This window comes from Echinops telfairi, unplaced genomic scaffold (genome assembly GCF_000313985.2).
Source record: "Echinops telfairi isolate 266 unplaced genomic scaffold, ASM31398v2 ScPeMD7_7468;HRSCAF=8506_1, whole genome shotgun sequence".
In the NCBI taxonomy this organism is placed as follows: Eukaryota; Metazoa; Chordata; class Mammalia; order Afrosoricida; family Tenrecidae; genus Echinops; species Echinops telfairi.
The window spans coordinates 7,981,979-7,990,555 of record NW_022111370.1 but is presented as its reverse complement, the minus strand read 5'-3'; positions in this window follow the sequence as shown (position 1 = coordinate 7,990,555).

Genomic DNA, 8,577 nt, shown 5'->3' with positions numbered 1-8,577 from the left:
TTGGGTCTTCCTTATTTGATGTCCAGCTTTCAAATGTGTATGAAAAAAATAAATTCAATAACTGCCATTGAGTTGATGCTGACTCATGGCAACCATATAAGACAGAATAGAACTGCCCCTCTGGGTTTCCGAGACAGTAACTCTTTACTGGAGTAGAACGGTCCATCTTGACAATTCCTTGGCTTGATCAAGCACTCCTCAGTCCTCAAAGTAAGTCCAAGCCTTTCAACACTTTAAAGAGGGCTTGTGCTGCAGATGTACCCGATGATGTAACCAGTGAAACACGTCAATAAAACCTTTTTAAAATGTCAATAAAACTGTCAAAATACAAAACAAACAAGGGATCACAGTTCTCCAATAAACCCCCTGTGACCTTGGGGCTTGCCCATATCATGCTGTTTTGATCTGCTGCATCCTGTAGGCCCTGTGACTGTCCTGGTTAGCAGGGGTCAGCAGTGAGGACTAACCACAGGGCCTTGCTCTGTTGTGAGCTCCTTAGTCAAGACTCCAGACGTCTTCAGGAAACAGGTGCTGATCCCCTCTGACCTTGTCTCCCCTGCAGGGTGGAGGTCTTAAGACGGGAGGACGTGAAGAGGCGCACGGTCCACTTGAAGGTGCTCTTCAACAACAAGGAGGTGTCCAGGACAGTGAGCCGGCCCTTAGGGGCAGACTTCCGAGTTCACTTTGGACAGATTTTCAACCTGCAAATAGTCAACTGGCCAGAGAGTCTAACACTTCAGGTACACCATGTCATTATAGCCAACTGCCCTTCGCTCCAGACGTGAGATGGTTTTGAATCATCCTTGGTTACGCCTGTGTTCTGACCACTCCTGAAGGGGATAGGAGTTCAGCCTCTTCCTTATTGGTTGGCCTGTTTTCAGAGTCTTAGTGGAAGGGAATCTGTGACTCCCTCTCCTGCTGTAAAGGTTGCTGGGATGGAGTCTGGACCCCTGTGCCCACAGATGGGGTGGACAGAAGAGTCTCAGGTGTGTCCACAGGAGACAAATGCAGTGAGGTGACACAAAAGATGTGCTCATATCTTCTGTTGGAAAGGCTGGTGGTTCAAACCCACCCAACAGTGCCCTGGAAGGACAGCCTGACAACCTGTTTCCAGAAAAGATTCCACCCAAAAGCCAAACAACAAACAAAACATCCAACGGAACTCAGCTCTCCACCATGGCCCACAGGTGTCCAGGAGGCTGAGTCCCCTCGGAGGCAAAAGGCTTGTTTGTTTGTCTGTTTGTTCACTGTGAACCCCAGCGTAATATTTGGGCTGAAGTCAATTCACAAGATAGGTGCAGGAACACGAGTGGGAGATTTATTGAATATGATATTCAAAAGGAGACCAAGCAGATCCAGGCCACCGAAGAATTGTCTCCACGAATGAAGAAAAGATGGGGTGATTATACGGCAGGAAATTATAAGGCCCCCTCTCACCACCATGGAGTCGATTCTGATTCATAGCAATCCTATAGGGTAGAGTAGAACTGCCCCTGTGGGGTTCTGAGACGAACTCTTGACAGGAGCGGAAAGCCTCATCTTTCTCCCTGAGAGCAGCTTGTGGTTTCGAACTGCTGACCATGCAGCTAGTAGCTCAATGTGTAACCACTACGCCACAGGTTATCAGTTAGTAAATACTGTGTCTCCTTCCTGACGTTGATTGCTGATCTGGTGGTCAGGAGCTGTCACACTCTGGGTGGCGACTAAATAGTGGAACAATTTATCTTGCTTCTAATGTAATGTACACTCTTCTGTAAACACTCTTCTGGTTTAACAGTACATCCTGGTCAAGCATTTCAATGCTCACTAGTCAAGTAATGACTAGTAAGAAATCCACCACAACAAATTTTGCTCAGATATTTTTTAATGTTTTTTTTAAAATAATCACTTTATTAGAGGCTCATACAACTCATCACAATCTGTACATACGTCACCTGTGTCCAGCACTTTAGTACATATGTTGACTTCATCATTCTTACGACACCCTCTTTCCACTTGAGCCCCTGGTGTCAGCTCATTTTCCCCCCTCCCTCCCCACTCGGTCCCTCCTCCCCCTGAACCCTTGATAATTTATAAATGATTATTTTATCATATCTTACCCCATCACATGTCTCCCTCACCCCCTTCTCCACTGTCCGTCCCCCAGGGAGGAGGCCACATGTAGACCTTGTCCTCTGTTCCCCCTTTCTCCCTCTCCACCCTCCCGCCATCGCCACTCTCTCCACTGGTCCTGGGGGGGTTCATCTGTCCTGGGTTCACTGTATTTCCAGTTCCTATCCACCACAACAAATTATATTCAAGTCAGACAAATCTTAAACATTCTCAGGCCGTACTTCACTTATTTTCCTGGGACTCTGTTTAATTCCCCTTTGCTTAAGTCATTTCAATAAAAAGGTACTTTACACAGTGGCTTCCGAAAGAAAGCAACAAAGGCAGGTCGTTCACCGCAGACTCCAACCAGCACCACAAAGCCAGACTCCACCGGTGAGAAAGATGCACCAGCCTCCACTGGTCCCTGAGGCCTCGTGTGATGCCAGCACCCCACAGAGGTCCTTTAGGCCACCATGCAGAGGGTTGTAATGGAAGGAAAGGTTCCCTGTCCTCCAAAATCTCTCTCCCCACTAGGCTAGAGCCCCCATTAGTGATCTAGTAGTGTCTTGGGGCATGTTAGTTCTTGATGAATCTTCTCTTATGATACTAATATAATCCCCTATCATGACGTGAGTACACCCATCATTTACTGTTATGAATATGGGACACACACACCCCGTTTCCCACCCCCAACCCATGCCAGAAACCTCCCACTCCTCCCCACCCCCATGCCAGAAATCAGAATGAGTTCGTCACACTCTTTACCCCCTACGGAGATGGGGTCATAAATTCAGAATCTTTCTCAACCCACTACTGCAGGAAGCCAGTAGCCAGCCTGTAGGCATCATTTGTTGTTGTGAGCTGCCATCGAGCCAATTCCTTATGCCCAGAGATACCCAACAGAAGGAAACACTGCCTGGTTCCACGCCACCCTCACAGGTGCCATGGCAGCTGTATATTTGTTAAAATGGTTACATATTTCTGTAGTGATTGAAGGGGGCCCTGATGGCATAGTGCGTTCTGCATTGGGCTGCCAACCACCACCTGCACTGGGGGAGAAAGATGGGTCCATCTTTCCAGCGCCATAAAGAGTTACCATCTCAGAAACCCGCAGGGCATGTCTGTTCTGTCCCATAGGGTCACCATGAGTTAGAGTCAACTCGATGGCAGTGAGTCCCAATTGGGAAACTGCTGTTGCCCTCAGCCTCAAAATTGCCACCCTGCCGACACAGACCCATTGGTGGGCGAGGCCACACCAGGCGCACACCTTTGGGGCCTGTTCCCATGGTGACTGCTTTGTTCTGAGGGGTCAGTGCCTTTGCCACTGGGGTTTCAAGAAGTTCTTGGATCAGCGGAATCTGAAAGATAATGAGGTTTTTCCATGAACCTTTTGACACACACACACACACACACACACACACACACACACATACCCATGCTTCGCCGTCAGAGTGTTCAACACTTTGACTACCATCCCTGCCCAGAACTTAGTATTTAAAATCTTTCTAAAACTGGTAAAGGGAGGTTTGAGACAGCTAAAATCGTAGGGACTTTTGATGGTGGGAAAAAAGTGAAGGCTAAATGTTGGAGGAGAGTGGGGGTGACAAGAAATTGGGCAGGGACCGAGGAAAGTTGGGCACTGAGCACTCTAAGTACTGCCTGAGATTAGGATTTTGCCAAAGGCAATCCCATCTTCAGCTATTCATTTCTGATGGGCGGGGACAAGGGTATTGGATGAGGGACTGATCCGTAGTTACAAAGCCCTGGGCATCAAGGCTCAAACTAAATTCCTTTGTCATAACGTAGCCACATGGCCAAGGAAGAATACTTTTCATGAACTATTAGAACTTGGCTTAGTTTAGTCATTCTTATCAATTTTTAAACCCCCCTGTCTAGCTTTAAAACAATGTCTATGTATTCTGAAACCTGAAAATAATCTCTCTCTTTCTCTCTCTCTCTCTCTCTCTCTCTCATTCTCACTCTCACTCTCACTGCATTCAAGTTGAATCTGACACATGAGTACCCTATAGGAGAGGGTAGAACTATCTTTGTGGGTTTCACAGATGGTAAACTTTTACTGGAGTGGAAAACCTCATTTTTCTCCCAAGGAGTAGCTGATAGCTTTGAACTTCAGACCTTGCCAGCACCATAATTTACGTGCATAAAGATTACCACCAATGAAAACGCTGTGGCACACAATTGCTCTGGGGTCTGTAAATCTCACTCCTGGGCCTCAATTTTCCTGACTAATTCTGGAAGGCTATGCCTTGGTCTTCTGCCTTCTTCTGCCACCGCGTTCGTGTTTTGTTGCAAGCATATACCAAAATAATTAGAAGTCCCCTGTACTGTCTTCTGTTTGCCACCTTAACTATTCGCTGGCTGTGGGGATGGCTGTTGAAATAATGAGTCCATCAGAGTAATCAAAGCAGAGTGGTGGTGGTGTTAGATGACATTGAGTCAATTCCAACTCATGGTACCCCAAGAACAACACAGCAAAACACCCCTCAGCCCTGCGCCATCCTTCCCATTGTCCATATGTTTGATCCCAGCAAGGCAACCTCCGTGTCAATCCATCTTGTCAAAAGTCTTCCTCTTTCGTTTAATGCCCCTCTATCTTCCCAAGCACGATGTTCTTCTCCAGGGACTGGTCTCTCCTGACAACATTTCAGAGAGAAGAGTAGTTGTCTGAAATATCACAAAGTGAACTTTTCAAATAAAATCAAAAGCAAACCCATTGACTCCATTCTGACTCCTGGTAGCTCTACTTAGGGTTTACACTTTTACAGGAATTGAGAGCCTCCTCTTTCTCCCAAAGATCATCTGGAGGGCTTAAACCACCAACCTTGCCACCAGCAGTCCAGTGCCGACTCAACAGTGCCACCATTGTTTTCTTATAGTACCAAGAAGATGCCTAGAAGTAGTTTAGCTTGGCTCACAGAGCTTGTTGAGTGCTGCCTCATCAGCTCTGATTCTTAGAGACCCTGTGCACAACAGAACAAAACCCTGCCTGTTTTTGCAGATCTGTTGCTATGCTGAGCCCTTTGGTGTAGTCACTGTGTCAAGAGCTGGGTAGTGTAATCTTTTTTTTTTTTTCTCCAATTGTAAATTAAAGGAATCTTGGCTAAGTTCTTAAGCTATCTATAGGGACCTAATAACTGATGAAATCACATATCCCAATGGCGTAATGGTGTCATTTTTTATGATGGAGTGGAGGTTCCAGATGAAGTTAATTTAGAGGGTAGTGTTGTTCTAGTCTCTAGGTACTGTGCTTTTTGGAAAGCTTCCCTCTAACTGCTAGTTTTGAGTTCGGGAAGGTTCACAAATTACTACAATTGTTGGAAGGCAAGAAAACTCTGTTTCAGAGCATCTGTTTATGTCAGTGCTACCCAATGTTCAAAAGGAGTCCGATGGGGGCTGGGGAGGGAGGGGGAAAAGGAGGAGCTGATACCAAGGGTTTTGAAAATGATAGTGGCAACAACTATACAAATGTGCTTGACACAATGGATGGATGGATGGATGGATTGTGATAAGAGTTGGATTAGGCCCCAATAAAATGATTTTAAGGAGAAAAAAAAGAAAGAAAATGTATCTAGGTTAAAAGAAAAGAAAGAAAGTAATGCCTCCATGATGCATGATGTTATCTGAACTATTTTTCTTATTAAAAGATCATTGTGAACTTAATAAAAAGAAATATAGGATAAGTCAATCTATAGAAACAGTCACTGGATTAATAGTTTCGTGGGGGGATGACAGCGGAGGTTGTGGAGAAAGAGGGAGCTAATAACAATGAGTACAAAAAAGAAAAAGTGTTCTAGAATTGATTGCGGTCATGATTGTACAACTCTTTATATAATTGAACTATTGAATTGTATGCATTGTGTCAATAAACTTTTTTACAAAAAAGAATTAAAACTAACTAAGTAACTACATAGTTAAAAAAAAATTTTTAAGGCCCTGGTGGCTTAGTGTGTTACTCATTGGGCTGTTAATTCCCAGGTTGGCGGTTCGAAACCACTAGCAGCTCTGCAGGTGAAAGATGAGGCTTTCTATTCTGGTAAAGAGTTACAGTCTCATCCACCTCTCTTGTCAGTATGAGCTGACAGAGACCAGGTAAATGAGGGCACAGGATGTTCGCTCATCGTGAGTTCATTTCCCTGAACGAGACCTCAGCACAGGTCCACTCTGGAAAAAGCACTCAGACCGCATGCCCTGTCAGGAAGGCTGCGTGGAGCGGATCTGCAGTGTCGTGTACATCTTAAGAATTCCACCTTGAGTGGAAAATATTGATCACCGGGGACTCTATTGCCTAAGAAGAAACATGTATATCTGTAAATTAGCAGAAATAAAGATGTGAAATTGGCATTTTTAGAGAAGTGTTTATCAATAAGGGAAATTTCATGGTGAGATGGAAGAAAACCTAGGAAAGACACCGAAGGGGCCTGGGCTACTTGGCTGTCTTCTTAGCCTGCAGGTGAGGCAAACCAAGAACAAGATGCAGTGAGCAGAGGAGTTTACTGGCGTTCTGGGTACCCGAACAGTGGGCCTCAGCCTCATGGTGAGACATACCACAGGCAGTGATTGTGATTAGAGCTGCCCAAACTGGTCTAACCGGATTCATCTCAGGAGAACGTCTGAGAGGGAAAAGGTCTTGAGGGAGAAACTTAGAGATTCCCTAAATAGCACATTTGAACTGTATACACAAGCTACCTGGAGAATGGGCTTCCTCGTTTTCCTGGATCAATTTGCTTTCTGAGAGCACTGCCATCAAGTGGAACAGGTGAGACAATAGAGACCCTAGACAACAGGGACCTCAGAGGGATGGTTTGTTACCTGCACTGAGCTCAAAGGCAGTAGGAGAAATGCCATACCCGTAAGCACTCTAGTCTACCCCTTAGTAAAGCACTCGAGTAGACTTTAGTGAATCTCTCCAGTTGTTCCAGACCGCAGTTCCTCCTCTGTATGTTCCAGCCTGAGATGCTCCGGGCTGAGATGGGTCCTCTGGGCTGGAACAGTGAGCAGCAAGCCTATGAGCCACATGGTTTGGAAGTGAGCTCCCTCGATGGCCATCTTGATATTGTTGTTTCTGGTTTCAGGTCTACGAAACAGTTGGACACAGTGGTACCACCTTGCTAGCAGAAGTGTTCCTGCCTATCCCTGAAACCACAGTTGTCACGGGAAGGGCTTCCATGGAAGAAGCTGAGTTTAGCAGTGATCAGCATGTGACACTGGACCACGAGGGAGTCGGAAGTGGTATGAAAAGCCAATTATCTTCAATGTAGCACACCTTGACTGTCACATTTGAACATGTCTCTTTTTTATTGTTGCCCACTTCGTAGACAGTGATAAGATTTTCATCAGAAAGGCAAATGAGAACAGTATATCTACACGGTTTTTGACAAAGTCACTTTTATATACGATCAGTGGTCAGGTAAATGCATATAACTATTTAATTATAAAATGGCTTGGCAATGTGAATTAAAAACCCTTAAAATGCTCATAAATCCCTTAACTCCACTTCTAAGAATCTATTCTAAGATAATAATTCAAAATGTGAGCAAAGATCTGTGCATTAAAAGTATACATGGAAGTGTTATTTATAATAGTGAAAATTAAAAAAATAACCAATAGGAAGATTACTAAATAATATTCTTTGTGTTACCGCCTTCTATAATTCTAATTAGATAACTGATGGACTTCTCTATCTGCGATCCATGTTTATTAATGTTTCTTTAAAATACTTATCTCTCTTTTTTTTAAATCATTTTATTGAGGGCTCATACAATTCTTATCACAATCCATACATCCATCAATTGTGTAAAGCACATTTGTACATTCATTGCCCTCATCATTCTCAAAGCATTTGCTCTCCACTGGCATCAGCTCCTCATTTTCCTCCCCATCCCTCCCCGCTCCCACATCCCTCATGAACTCTTGATAATTTATAAACTATTATTATTTTAAAATACTTATCTTTTTTTCTCTCACTGCCACAGTAATGACCTTAAATTTATTTTCCAAGTCATGAATTCTCTCTTTGGCTGTGCCTAGTCATTGAAACCAATATTTTGAGTTTCCAATTTCAATTATTATATTTCACTTCCATAGATAATTTTTCAGTTGGTCTGCTTGGGACTGAGAGCATCTTCCGCTATTTTTCTTAAACTGACTTGGGTATTATTTAAACACATTCAACATTATATATTTTATAACTGATCATTCCAAATGCTGTCTGTTTGTTGTTCTTTTGTTGTTGTCTGATCTGCCACCTCTTGCTCACTCATGCTGGTGCATTTCCTCATGAGTCTGGTGACTTTAATAGCAGCACATACCGGCAACTTTATCTGCAAGAATTCTGTGAGGCAAAAGTCTCTTCATCAACTTGGACATTTGGAGTCAAGGCTTGGGTTCCAGCTCTGATACTGACCAGCTGTGTGAGCCTAGATGTCCTGTAGCCACATGAATCTTTCATCTTCCTCCCTCATGCAA